The sequence below is a fragment of the Carlito syrichta genome, unplaced genomic scaffold (genome assembly GCF_000164805.1).
Source record: "Carlito syrichta isolate Samal-C Ts95f unplaced genomic scaffold, Tarsius_syrichta-2.0.1 Scaffold303982, whole genome shotgun sequence".
Taxonomy (NCBI): Eukaryota; Metazoa; Chordata; class Mammalia; order Primates; family Tarsiidae; genus Carlito; species Carlito syrichta.
Window position 1 is genome coordinate 231164 of NW_007248078.1, and position 15132 is coordinate 246295.

The following is a 15132-nucleotide window of genomic DNA, read 5'->3' on the forward strand; positions in this document are numbered from 1 at the left end:
CTTGCATTGTCTATTTTTTCTTTTCTTTTTTCTTTTTTTTTGAGTCAGGGTCTCAATCTGCACTCCAGTCTCAATCTGTTGCCCAGACTGGAGTACAGTAGCTCAACCATGGCTCACTGCAGCCTTGATCTCCTAGGCTCAGGCAATCCTCTCATCTCAGCCTCCCAAATAACTGGGACTACAGGCATGCATCATCACACTTGGCTATATGTATATTTTAAAAATTTTTGTAGAGGTGAGGTCTTGCTGTACTTCCCAGGCTGTTTGTTCTCAAACTCCTGGGCTCAAGCGATCCTCCTACCTCAGTCTCCTAAAGTGCTGGCATTACAGGTGTGAGCCACTGCATCTGGCCTTATTGTATATTCTCGAGAGCACAGATATCTGTGAAGTTAAATATATATATATATATTTACCATTTCTTTGTGTATGTCAAAGTTCATCAGCAGTTCAACGTGAAGTCAGTAGCCCAAGATGGAGTCACTGATGCTAAGCCCAGAACATTACTGAGCTCACAGTGGAAAAATCAAGTATTATGTGCATTATAAAGTGATGCAAGAAGTTGCACAGCCTACATATAAATTATTTTGTCCTAAACAATTGAACTGAATATAATCAAGCATCTCGATCAGGAATCTGAAAGCTTTTTTTCTGTCAAGGGCCAGACAGTAAATATTTTAGGTTTTGTGAACCATAAAGTCTGTGTTGTAACTGCTCAGCTCTGCTGTTGCAGCACAAAAGGTGCTATAGACAATATATAAATAAATAGCATGGTTTTGCCCCCAGGAAAACATTATTTACAAAGCAGGCAACAGGTCAGATCTGGAACATGGACCATAGTGTGCCAACCAATGCGAGATCTCACATCCACTCTACGGGAAACCTGGGGTTAGAAACACATCAAATCAGCCAAACTCAGAAAATCAGACAAGATGACTTGGTTTCTCTCTAAAAAAAAGTCAATGGCATGACAAAGTCTTACATTCTACTTCTTCCATAAATGCGCTTTTTGATCTCATGTTACACATTTCTTGATTGAGAAATAAAAAGGAATGTCTTGGAAAAAATATACTGGCTGACAACATATCTTTCAGTGGCCCTACCCTGCTGTCCTTTCTCTTGGTGGTAGAAGATCCCTCTATCTGGACCAACTATAGTTCTTCATCCCTACAGCTACAGTAATCTCTCCAAGACCTGGACATTTGATCTAAGGCAGACCAATCAGAATGTTTCTTTTAGGTTTTTTTTTTTTAAATGAAACAGCAGCGAAAAACTATCTTTTATCTCTGGTTGTGAGAGTGCACAAGCCCCAAGATGACTCTCATCAGAGCTTCAGGTTTGAGTGGCCTGAAAAAATCTTGAGGGAATAAAGGAAGCCTGAAAAGTGAAGGAGAAAGGTAGGGGTGTGTATGTGTGTGTGTGGGTGTGTGTGTGTGTGTGTGTGTGTGTGTGTGTGTGTGTGTGTGTGTAACGTGGGGAGAAAGACACAATGAGATAGAGACAGAAAGAAAGAGGGAGACAGAGAGAGAGAGAAAAGAAAGAAAGGCAGAAAGAGAGAGAGAGAACAGGAAGAGAGGTGGGAGGAAAGAGATATTATTTGCCACCAAAGAGTTTTTTTTTAATTTACCCTCCTAAATGCTTTTTAGGAGAGGATTAGACATAATACGTATAATTTTCCTGGCATGATAGTCTTTTCATAAGTGGAATCATTTTGTACTAAGTTATAAATTGCATGCTATATCTCCTCTATTATTTGATTTCTCATGTTTATATGCCTTTTCTTGCAACTAGACAGATAGCTCCATGCAGGCAGGAAGCATGCATTTTGTATTTCCTTGTTACAGAGTGTTTAACATGATGCAAATTAAGTTCTGTGAAAAAGATGCTCTTTGTTGATAAATGAGAATATGAAGCTGTATTTGATTAGCACCAAAGCGACCTCTAATGTCTTCCAATGAAGATGGACTTGTTTTCTGTGAATTTATCACAAGTTAGAAGCGGCATTTTAATGGAAGATTCTTCTCAGGAGTATTATTATTATTTTTTTCATTTAGCGGAAGAAGTGTGGTTAGTTAAATACTAAAGAAAGTTTGTTTTGGAAGTTAATGAATGAGATGTTATTGCACATGTAAATTAGGTTCTCATGTTGAATATTTATGGCATATTATTAGCTTAATTGCTGGAAAGCAATATCACCACAAGTTGAAATAGTTTTAAAATACAGGAAGACTTAAAATTATAATGAGCATGTCACTTGGAATAATTGGCATTCTAAACAAAGTCTGAAAGAAGTCATTAGAGGAATTTGAAGCAATTAGCTGGTGGTTCTTAGAAGACTCATGCAGTTGAATTTACTTACTTTATACATTTAAAGGATTTAAATACCTAATATTAAAATTGCTGCTATAGATTTTTAAAAAGTAGCTGAAACTCTTTTATTTTTTTCTAAAAATTAAATTGCTTATAACCTTAAAAATATCTAATGCTGTTCTGAATATAATGCTTACTCAAATACCAAATTAATGTCAGATCCACATTTAAGAATTTTTAAGCAAATATGAATACATCTTAGTTATAATATCTAGGTGAGGTATATCCTATAGCTTTTTATAGATAATGTTAATTTAAAAAACTGTAAAATTTTATTGTGCATCAGTTTACCTTCTTAAAACATTATTTTTATTTTTAATTGACAGAACAATTGTACATATTTATGAGGTACATTGTGATGTTTTGGTGCATATATACATTGTAACGATCAAATCAGAGTAATTAGTATGTACATCATCTCAAACATTTATTATTTCTTTGTGTTGGGAATGTTCAAAATTCTCTCTTCTAGCTATTGGAAATATACATTTTTGTGGGCTGTAGTCACCCTCCTGGGCTATAGAACATCAGAACTTCTTCTTCTTTTTAATTTGTAACTGTTCCTATTGACTAACCTTTTCTCTCTGCTCCTCCTTACCCCTAATGCTAATTTTCTCATTTTCAGGAAATCATACAAGTAAACTTGATCATAGATAAGTTCTTATTTATATTTGCACTTAAAATTTACTTAAAAATGTCATCCTAAGGATATATTTTCTTCTTGTGGTTCATGTATTTATGAACAAAATTTAATTTACATACATTGTAGGAAGACAAATATGATACTCTGGTACTTTTGCTTGAGTTGAAATCAATATTTAATGTTATATAAATAAATGTCAAAGACTTATATTCTTGATTCCCATTCTGTCCATAATGGACTAACAAGGATAATATTTAGCTTTTTTCCACAATTTCCATATGCATTTACTTTTGTGCTACATCCCTTACAGAACACTTTTTTAAAGACCAAAATTCAAAGGATACATGTCGATCAGATGAGTTTCGTTGATGTGTTCTTTCTAATTGATTTAACTGCTTAGCTTGTGTGGATAACTTGCTCTTAACGTTTCTTGGAGGTCATCCCGTTTCATTTTTACAATAGTCCCATAAGCCTTCAAAGGTTCAACAACTTTGGTTTCAAGTCTTTCACCCTCTGCCTGCTGATAATACTGAAGTTTGGCAAACTCATCAGCCATGTTTTTGAGACCCTGCTTGAGATGCGGGGTCTCGTGGAGGCATACACATTGAGTTCATTCATCAGGAGGTAGGCTTTGTCGCACAGCCTGGCAATCTTTCTCACGTAGGCGGCGAAGATTTGGCACAGTTCTCCAAAGTGCTTCTCCACATTTGTGCCAGCATCTTGCAGCTAATCTGGTTTGAACGTCCCGGTCCTTCTGGAGCGCCTCGACAACCTGCCTCGCGCGCCGGGGACCCTGGGCTGGGTACCACAACCCCAGTGTTTATCTTAAACAACTAAATAAGCAGACAAAATATAAAAAAAACAATGGTTTTCAGATATTGGCCTACAGGCAGTACAAGAGAGTGATTTCTGAGGAAACAGAACACATAAGGCAAGCTCTATGGTTGTTGAGGATTACAGGATGAAGAGAGAACTTCTAGACTTGAGTACAGGGAAGGAAGCCCAAACAGAACCTGGTGGTTTCTTGTAGTTGAGGAGCGGGTATGCAGGTGTTGTAGGAGTTTTGAACTCCACAGTCAGCTTAAACAAGCAACTTCAGGTCCTTGTTCCACGACTAAGAAGATTAAGGAATGTGGACACCAAAAGGATGAGTGAAAGGAATTTATTAAGTAACAAAGCTCTCCAGAAAGAGAAGGGACCTGAAATGGGTAACCTGTGCTAACAGGTTTTTTTTTTTTTGAGTTGGAGTCTCACTGTCGCCCAGACTGGAGTGCAGTGGCCGCTCCCGGCCACCGCAGCCTCGACCTGCCGGGCTCCGGCGATCCTTCCGTCTCAGTCTTCCCAGTAGCCGGAATTACAGGCGCGCGCTACCACACCTGGCTAATTTTTTGATTTATTGTAGAGATGAGGTCTCACTGCCCAGGGGGGTCTCGAACCCACGGCCTCAGGCAGTCCACTCACCTCAGCCTCCCAAAGGCACGGGATTACAGGCTGAGCCACCGAGCCCGGCAAGTTTGTGTTTTTAATCTTATCTTTACTGGGGGCGTTTCTCTCACATCTCATCCGCCCTTTACTTCCTGAGACCCAGTTTTTATTGTGCATGCGGGGTCCTTGACCAAGGTTACTGCATCTTGAATATTGCCCATAAGTACCACAGAAAAGCCCACTGGTGTGTGTGTGTGTGTGTGTGTGTGTGTGTGTGTGTGTGTGTGTGTGTGTAAAAACCGCAATGCAAATACTATGCTAATGATATTATAAGCTAAAGTAAAGTTAGGACATTTAGTTAAGTTACTGCGTCTGTGTTTAAGCATCAAAAAGTCTGTTTTGGCAGTACATCCTGGATTGAGAGGATGCTCATTAACCACATTTTCAGCCAACAGTTATATAAGGGGCGGTGCAGTGAGCGTTCCCGCAGGTGTTATAACACTCTCCTCAAGACCCTCCCTCTCTGTCTGCCTAACCAGCTTCTGACTAGCTCCTCTCTCACAGGGTCCATGAAGACCAATACTTTATAATGGAAGGGGTGGAGAGGAGAAAGCTGCACAGTCAGGAGTTCTAAATATCTGACTCCCAAATGTTTATCCAGAAAGGGTCAGCAAGTATAGTACATGGAACTCACACAGAGCCAGGAATAGTCTGTGTTTCTTCCAGCCAGGGTGAAATGGTCTCTCTACTCCCAGAGAATCAAGTAAAATTTCAAATTAGCCCTAGACCAAGGACAGATAAATTATGTCATGTGGGTTAGATGTGACCTTTTATTTTAGCTCAACTTTTTTTTTTTTTTTCTCTTTCATATGAGTGAGAACTTGTGATATTTATGTTTCTGTGCCTGACTCATTTAACTTAACATAACGTCCTCCAGACTCCTCCTTGGTGCCGCAAATGACAGGATTTCATTCTTTTTATGGTTGAATAGTATTCTATTGTGTATAGATATCACATTTTCTTTATCCTGTTATTTATTTGGAAACACATAGGTTGATTCTGTGTCTTGACTATTGTGAATAGTGCTGCAATAAACATGGGAGTTCAAACATCTCTTTTGTATACTGATTTCTTTTCCTCTGGTTAAATACACAGTAGTGGGATTGCTGGATCATATGATAGTTCTATTTTTAATTTTTTGAGAAATTTCCATGCTGTTTCTCATAATGACTGTATTAATTTACATTCCATTCAACAGTGTATAACAGAATTTGCTTTTCCCTTCATCCTTTCCAGCAGTTACTATTTCTTGTATTTTTGATAATAGTCAATTTAACCAAATGAGATGCTATCCTATTGTGGTTTTTATCTACATCCTTCTGATGATTAGGATGTTGAGCTTTTTTTCATATACTTGTTGACCATTTGTCTATCTTCTATTAAGAAAGTTCTATTCAGATCATTTGCCTAATTTTAAATCAGATTATTATTATTATTATTTTGCTGTTGAGTTGTTTGAGTTTCTTATATATTCTGTATATTAATCTCTTGTCAGATAAATAGATTGCAAATATATTTTCCTATTCTACATATTGTTTCTTTGCTCTGTTGATTGTTTCCTTTGCTGTGCAAAAGGTTGTTAATTTAATATAGTTCCATTTGTTTATTTTTGTTTGTGTTGTCTGTACTTTTGAAGTCTTATCCATAAAATCTTTGCCCAGGCCAATGTCCTGAAGTGTTTTCCCTATATATTCTTTTATAAGTTTTATAGTTTACGGTATGGTTTAGCAGTTTTATAGTTTATACATTTAGGTCTTTATTCTATTTGACTTGATTTTTGTATATGGTGAGATATAGAGGTCTGGTTTCATTCTCCTGCATATGAATATCCAGTTTTCTCATCATGGTTTATTGTCAAACATCAGTTGACTGTAAATACACAGATTTATTTCTGTGTCTTCTGTTCTGTACTGTTGTTCTATATACTTAATTGCATATTACGCCTTGTTGTTTACCACAGCTTTGTAGGATATTTTGATGTCAGATAGCATGATGCCTCCAACTTTGTTCTCCTTGCTCAGAATTTTTTTTTTTTTCTATTTGGAGTCTTTTGTAAGTTCCACATAAATTTTAGAATTTTCTTTTTCTTTTTCTGAGAAGGACATCATTGGTATTTTGACAGAGATTGCATTGTATCTGCATATCACTTTGGATAGTATGGTCAATCTATGAATATGAAATGTCTTTCTTTTTTGTGTCTTCTTCAACTTTTTTTCTTCTTTTTTTAAAAAAAATTTATTTTAAAGATGTGCAATTCAGGGTTAGGTATACTTCCGTCAATGTTTTGTAGTTTTCACTGCAGAAATCATCTCCTTGGCTAAATTTTATTCCCAGGTATTTTAGTTTTTGGTTTTTTTGAAGCTACTGTAAAAGGGGTTGAATTCCTGATTTCTATTTCAGCCAATTTGTTATTGGTGTATATAAATTGTAATTGTTTTTGCATGTTGATTTTGTATCCTGCAACTTTACTGAATTTGTTTATCAATTCTAAGATAGAGTCTTAAGTTTTAAAAAAACATTATATTATATATCATCTGCAATGAAAGACAGTTTGGCTTTTCTTTTTTTTCCAGTTTAGATGCCCTTTATTTCTATCTCTTGTCTAATAATTCTGGCTAAAATCACTGGTATTTTGAGTAAGACTAGTAAAAGTGGGCATCCTTGTCTTGTTTTAGTTCTGAGGAAAAACTTTCTGTTCTTTTCAATTCAATTTGATGTTGGCTATAACTATGTTATATATAACTTTTTTGAGGTTGAAGTATGTTTCTTCTTAATTTCTTAATTTGTTGATAGTTTTTATTATGAAGGGATATTGAGTTTTATAAAGTGCTTTTTCTGTATCCATTGAGATAATCACATGGTTTTTGTTCTATATATAAACTTGTGAATGCTAAATCCTCCTTCTATCCCTAGGATAAATCACACTTGATCATGGTAAATAATCTTCTTGTTTTGCTGTTGCATTGGGTTTGCTAGTATTTTGTTGAGAATTTTTGCTTCTATGTGCATCAGGAATATTGGACTGTCGTTTCCTTTGTGTGTATGTGTGTTCTCATTTTGGTATTGGGATAATGCTGGTTTCATAAAATAAGTTGGAAAGAATTCCCTTTTCTTCAATTTTTTGGAATAGTTTGAGAAAAATTGGTAGTAACTCTTTCAAAGTTTTGTAAAATTGAGCAGTGAATCCATTTACTTCTGGGCTTTTCTATGTTGGGAGATTTTTATGACTGATTCAGTCTTGTTTTCTATTTCTTCAGGGTTTGATTTTGGTAGGTTATTTGTGCCCAGGAATAATTCTTCCATTTCCTCTAGGCTTCTCAATTTGTTGGCAGAGAGGTTTTTTTTTTTTTTTTTTTAATGATCATAGTCTCTAATGAATCTTTGTATTTCTGTGGTATCTGTTGTAATGTCTCCTTTTTCATTTTTAATTATATTTGTTTGGGACTTCCCTTATTTTCTTAGTCTGGCTAGTGGTTTGTCAATTTTGTTTATCTTTTCAAAAACTCAACTTTTCATTTCATTTATGTTTTATATTCTTTAAAAAATTTCTGTTCTGATTATTATTATTTTTTTCCTTCTACTAATTTTGGGTTTGGTTTATTCTTGATTTTTTACTTCCTTGAGGTGTTTCATCAGATAGTTTATTTGAAATTTTTATACTTTTTTGATCTGGAAGTTTACTGCAATAAACTTCCCTCTTATCACTGATTTTGCTTCATGCCATATGATTTGGTATGATTTGTTTCCATTATCATTTGTTTCTAGATTTCTAAAAATGTCCTTTTAAATTTTTTAATTGACCCAATGGTCATTCAGAAGTCTGTTGCTTAATTTTCATGTATTTGTACAATTTGTACAATTTCCAAAGTTCCTCTTATTATTGATATCTAGTTTTATTTTGTTGTGGTTCTAGAAAATACTTGATAAAATTTTGATTTTTAAAACTTTAAAAGTGTTTTGTGACTTTACATATGGTCTATCCTGAAGAAAGTTCCATATAATGATGAGAAGAATGTATATTCTGCAGCTGTTGAATAAAATGTTCTATAAATACCTATTAGGTCCATTTGGTCTATAGTGCAGTTTAAATTTAATGTTTCAGTGCTGATTTTCTGTCTAGATGGCTTTTCAATGTGGAGAGGGAGAATGCCGAAGTACTCAACTCTTGTTGTGTTGGAGTCTATCTCTATCGTTACCTCTTATAATATTTGCTTTGTGTATCTGGGTGTTCTGGTATTTGGTTTATATATTTTAAAACTACTATATCCTCTTGCTGAATTGATCACTTTATCATGACACAATAATTTTCCTTGTCTTTTTTTTTTAAATGTTTTTTGACTTGAAGTTTATTTTGTCTGTTATAAATATAATCACTTCTGTTTGCTTTTGGTTTTTGTTTGCATGGAATATATTTTTCCATCCCTTTACTTTCAGTCTGTGTGTGTCTTTATAGTTGAAGGTAGTTTCTTATAGGCAGTATATAGTTGGTTCTTTTAATTCTTGCAGTCTATATATATATTTTTTTGAGTTGGAATCTCACTCTGTCACCCAGACTGGAGTGCAGTGGCCGCTCCCAGCCACCACAGCCTCGACCTGCTGGGCTCTGGCAATTCTTCTGCCTCAGCCATCCAAGTAGCCAGAATTACAGGCACGTGCTACCACGCCTGGCTGATTTTTTGATTTATTGTAGAGATGAGGTCTCGCTGCCCAGGCGGGTCTCGAACTCGTGGGCTCAGGCAATCCACTCACCTCAGCCTCCCAAAGATGTGGGATTACAGGCTGAGCCACTGAGCCCAGTGTAGTCTATATTTTTAATTGGGAAATTGAAGTCATTTATAGTCAAGATTATTATTGATAGGATAGGACTTATTCCTGTAATTTTGTTAATTTTTCTTCAGTTTTTTTGTATATTCTTTGTTTCTTTATTCCTCTCTTATTGCTTACTTTTGTAGTTTGATGGTTTTCTATAGAACTAATGCTTAATTACTTTTGCTTTGTTATTTATACATCATCTCTATAAGTAAATTTTGAGTTTTGTGTGTTTTATGATGTTAGATATTATCTTCTCACATTTTTTTGAGTTTGGGTCTTATTCTGTTGCCCAGGCTGGAGTTCAGTGGCATGATCATGGCTTACTGCAGCCTCAAACTCCTGGGTTCAAGTGATCATTCTGCCTCAATCTCCCAAGTAACTGGAACTACAGGCGTGATCCCCTATACTCCACTAATTTTTTAATTTTTATTTTTGAGATGAGGTTTTACTCTCTTGACCAGACTGGAGTGTAGTGGCAAAATCATAGCTCACTACAACTTGACCTCTTGGACTCAGTCAATCCTCCTGTCTCAGTCTCCCAAGTAGCTGGGACTACAGGCAAATGCCACAATGCCTGGCTAATTTTTAAGTTTTTTTTTTTTGTGGAGATGGGATTTTGCTATGTTGGCTAGTTGTGAACACTTGAGCTCAAGTACTCCTCCTGCCTCGTCCTCCCAGAGTGCTGGAATTACAGGTGTGAGCAACTGTGTTTGGCCCTTTCACTTTCAAATGTAGTACTCCTTTAAGCATTTCTCATAGAGCTGGCCTAGTGATGATTATTTTCCTCAGTTTTTGCTTATGTGAAAAATACTTTATTTCTCCTTCAGTTCTGAAGGATAGTTTTGCTGGATATAGTATTTTTGGCTGACACTTTTTTTTCTTTCAGCAGTTTGAATAGGTTACTCCATTCTCTCCTGCCCTGTAAGATTTCTGCTAAAAAAAAAAAAAAATTACTGCCAATCTGGGAATAACTTATATGTGACATGACACTTTTCTCTTTCTGTTTTTAGAATTCTGTTTTCATCTTTGACAACTTGACTATGCTGTGTCTTGGGGATAAACTTTCTGGATTGAATATATTGGGGAACTTTGAGCTTCCTGTATCTGTATGTCTGTAAGTCTCCCAAGACTTGGGAAGTTTTCAGCTACTATTTCATCAAACAGGTTTTTTTAATCTTCTAAATGTGATGGGTTTATTTTATTTTGCTCTGATGCAAAACCAAAGATTCCACTACAGCACAGAGACCAATATATTAAAAAATCATGGAAAAGTGGGGTGGGACATGCAGGATATGATGTACAAACTGGAGGTTCAGGTATCTCCTGGAACATGACACTACACTCGCTGAGGAACACATTAAATTAACACTGCAGTACTGAACTGTAATATGGCACAAATATGACAACTTCCAGGCATGCTTTCAAGCTCCTCCCTCAGGATGGGCTTGTGATCTCTAGACTTCAGTGTGGAGAGGACTAAAATTCTTTGGAAGAATAAAAATTTCACACTTTTGAAATTTTGCAAAGAATTTTAAGGTCAAAACAGATTGAGTTCATTTTTCTTCACTTCCAGGAACACATTTGATGCTTTACTCAAATCACATTAAGCTTCCAGTTCAAAACTCAACCCTTGTGACATCCTGCATTGAAGTTCTTTCAATTAAAGCTGATAAGGTCCGTTTGACTTCTGGTTGAAGGGTCTGAGTATAACTCAGTTCAATTAGGCTGGCATTATTTACTTAGTAGATAGAGAAGTTCTACAATCCTGTTTATATTTAGCAGTAATGCCAAAACAGATGTTGTTACTGCCAACTGTTCAAGCAAGGTTTATTGATGTTTCAATCTTCTCATTAACCTTCTGGTAGATAAAACCTCCAAATTCAGTGCCATCATTTATATGAGTGTGCAGCTAAAAGGCTGCAGCCTTCTGTGATAGTTTGGATTTGGCTGTGTCAGAACTCATAGCTGGCAAGCCACCCTTCAAAGGCCAACACAGTCCAGCCACAGATGGTTGACCCAGAAAAATCTATGTTAATATTACTGCCAAGACTGAAACAATCTCATTTATAAGAGGTCTTCAATTTCCTACTCTTCTTTCCTGTGTTTGGTACAAATATGGTATCAAGAGTCAGTTTCACCCTTCAGCCAACTTATTCTCCAAAGAGATCTCTGTCCCAGGAGTATTGTCTGTGTTCCATTTTTGGGTGAAGGTAAGTCCACAGTTGCAGATCTTATATTTAGTCTCTAGGTTGCCTGATGCTTTCCCTGTATCAGTGTAAGCATGACCAGAAGTAGAAATTCCACTCCACTACAAGACTTGGCTTTCAGATCTATCTTGACTATGCCAAGCCCATATCCTTTGTTGAAGACATCTTTGGCAGCCTTTCCCAGGTCACATTAACTTGATGTGTTACACAAATCTCTGACCCAAGGCTTGTCCCTGCATGACTAAGGCATAGCTGAAGGTCTCTTTCCCACCAGTGCTGTCTGTGCCTCGGGTTTTTTTAAAACAATACATTTCCAGTGTAAATATTTGTTCACTTAATGGTGTTTCATATATCCTGTAGGTTTTCTTGATTCATTTTTGTATTCTTCTTCTGCCTTTTTCTTTTGTATAACACAGTTATTCCAAAATACCTGTCTTTCTATTCAGAAATTCTTTTTTCTACTTGATCTGGCCTATTATTAAAGCTCTCAATTTTATTTTTTATTTTATTAATTGAATTTTTAGTTCTAAGATTTTCTTTTGCTTTTGGATCTATTAATAAAGAATTGTTACATTTCTTTGGAGATGCCATTAAAAAAAATTCGTGTTTCTAGTGTCTGTGTTGGTATCTATACATCTGGAGGAATAGTCACTGCTTCCAATTTTATAGAGCAGCTTTCATAAGGAAATACATTTTCCTGTAAATATGTCCCATAGCATCAGCTGAGTTGAAGGCTTTCACTTTGGTTATGGGTGGGTGCAGTAGTATAGTCTCCATATAATTTCTTCTACTGTAATCAATGTGAATTTGGTGTTTGTAGTGCCTCAGTGGCTTAGGCTGTGGTTGTTTGTGAAAACTGTGGTATAATTCTGCTTGTGGTGGGGATACTGGGAAAGTTGTTCCTTAGAACTTGCAGGTATCTGTTTTAGTGAAGGAGGCTGCTGGTGGCAGTGGGTTCCAGGTATGCCTGTCCTTAGGCCTCTGGGAGAATGCTTATGGGCATGTAGCTGCTCTACTACTTGAGATGCTAGTGGCAGCTGTGGGCCCAGGAAGTGCTGGTCCTAGGGTTCCAGGGATTTTCCATGGTAAATGGCTTCTTCCAACACTGGAGAGAACAGAGTCACAGGCAGTGATGGTGGGCCCCAGGGAGAGGGCTCTTAGGTTTTGGGAAGTACACATTTCAGTTTTCTTTGTCTTGGGGTAGACTCCTTGATGTGCTGGGCTACCTGTTCCCCAGGGCATGGGGAGCTGCCTAGGCTCAGGAGCCAGGGTCATGGCTGTATCATTGGGTTCAGTTGATGTTGTTATGCTGCATCCCTCTGTGTAGATGTGGTAGGATAAGCAGGGCCCCAAAGATGTGGAGATGCAAGGACTTCTGGGCCTCAGGGAAGGATGTACATTGGTGGTGACGCCACTCTTATAATTATGCCAGACTATAGCAGCCTGGGTCCCTGATGGTAGGAGGCTCTCAGAGAGATTTCCTCTCTGGAATACCTCAGTCATATGGACTCCAGACAACTCCCTGTACTGGACAGTTCCCTGTACTTTGAGAGCTATGGGGCTCTCCTATGGTGGAAATGCAGACTGCTGGGAATCTCCCTTACTTTTTCCCCACAATGAGGAGTCTCTCTTAGCTTTGAGCTAATGTTAGTTGGGTGGGTGCTTTACTTCTTTCTTTTTGCTGCTATCCTGGCCCTCTATGCCTCAGAGAGTCTTGTCATTTCTTTCCCAAATTCCAGTGTTGTCTCTGAGAAAAACATGTATTTTGTGTGTGATCATCTATTTGTTGTTTAAGCCCTTCTTTGTGGAGGAGGCAAGTGCTGAATGCCTCTAGTTATTTATCTTAATCAAATATCAATTTAATGTGTAGCCTAACCAAGGAATCTAAGAGAATGAAGAGAAGCCATTTCCCTCCCATACACTAAAAAAAAACACGTAACTTTTTTATTCTTAAAAAATTTTGGTTGCCTTTAGTACTGGTTCAGTTAATTAATATTATTAGACTACTTTATTATAAAATTAGTGCTTGGAAGAGTTATTATAAAAAAATGGGCTCTTCCAGCCTACATGTTTTGGAATGATTTTATCAGCTTGAATCATAATAAAGGTTAAAAAAATAAAATACTAAAAGAAAATTAGAAAGTTAAATTAAATAAACATTACCCTTTATAATATCACGAAAGTATGAAATACTTGGGGATAAAGTTTTAAAAAGTTGGTTAAGATCTGTATATTAAATACTACAAAACACAAGACATGAATAAATGGAAGGATATACCGACTTATAGGCCAAAATAGTCAATATTGTTAAAATGTCAATTCTATCTAATTTGCTCTGTATTAAATTAATTTCAATAAGAATCCCTGAAGAAATTTTTAGTAGAGACTGATGAACTGATTCTAAATTTATGTGGAAAGGTAATGGCCCTAGATAGCCAAAACAATTTCAAAACCATTTTTAAAATTCTTGTGATGTTGTTATTTATAATATAATACATACATATATATGGAAATGGAAAGGACATATATGGGCTTCTCATTTTCTAATATTCACCTCCTAACACCCTTGGGATCTCTGGAGTAATGAGTATCTTTTGCATGCCCATGAGACGACTGTGGCCTAAGTACCCCTAAATAGCTTCAGATTGGGGTCTGCTCACTAGAAAAACTGAGGTAAGATTAGAGACTTTTAGCCTCACTCCCTGACATAGATTGGTTATTTGTCCTCTCCAAATTTGATCCCCAATGTTGGAGGTGTGACCTGGTGGGGAGTGGCTGAGTCATGGTGATGGATCCCTCATGAATGACTTGGTGCCACTTCTTTGTTAGTGAATGAGTTCTCTTTGTTCCCATGATATTTGGTTATTTGAGTCTGGCACCTCCTTCTCCTCTTCTTTTTCTCTTGCCATATGATGCCTGTTCCCTGTCACCTTACTACTTGAGCGGATGCTTCCTGAGCCCCACACAAGAAGCAGATGCTGTGGCATGTTTCTTGTACATCCCACAGAACTGTGAGCCAAATAAACCTCTTTCTTTTATAAATTACCCAGCTTCAACTATTCCTTTATAGCAACACAGAATAGACTAAGACACTCTCCCAAACTTAGGGAGGGGAGAGGGGCTGAAGGTTAAATTCACCGCCATTGGCTAATGATATAGCAATCATACCTATGAAATAAAGTTTCCATGAAACCCCAAAAGAACTACTGAAGAGAATTTCTAGATAGCTGAACACGTGGGAGTTCTTGGAGGGTGGTGTGCCGAGTGCATGGAAGTTCTGCTTCCGTTTCAACATGTCTTGCCTTATATATCTCTTCCACCTGGCTGTTCTTATGTATCCATTGCAATTATCCTTTGCAATAAGCTGCTAGATGTAAGTAAAGTATTTTTCTGAGTTATGTGAGCTATGCTAGCAAATCAGTTGAACCCAAGGAAGAAGTCACAGTGACCCCAATTTATAGCCTGTCAGTAAGAATCACAGGCTATAATCTACGGTTTACAATTGGTATCTAAAGTTTGAGGTGGTATTCTGGGTCAGATCCCTCAACCTGTGGGATCTGATACAATCTCCAGGTAGTTAGTATCAGAATTGAATTGAGTTAGAGAACACCCAGCTGG

At 36.8% G+C, this 15132-nt stretch overlaps 2 pseudogenes; both read right to left on the reverse strand.

The window, feature by feature from the left end:
- Nucleotides 1–3294: 3294 nt before the first annotated feature.
- On the reverse strand, nucleotides 3295–10639 carry LOC103261681 (annotated as a pseudogene).
- Nucleotides 10640–10930: 291 nt separating this feature from the next.
- Nucleotides 10931–15132, reverse strand: part of LOC103261682 — a 32842-nt pseudogene continuing 28640 nt past the window's right edge.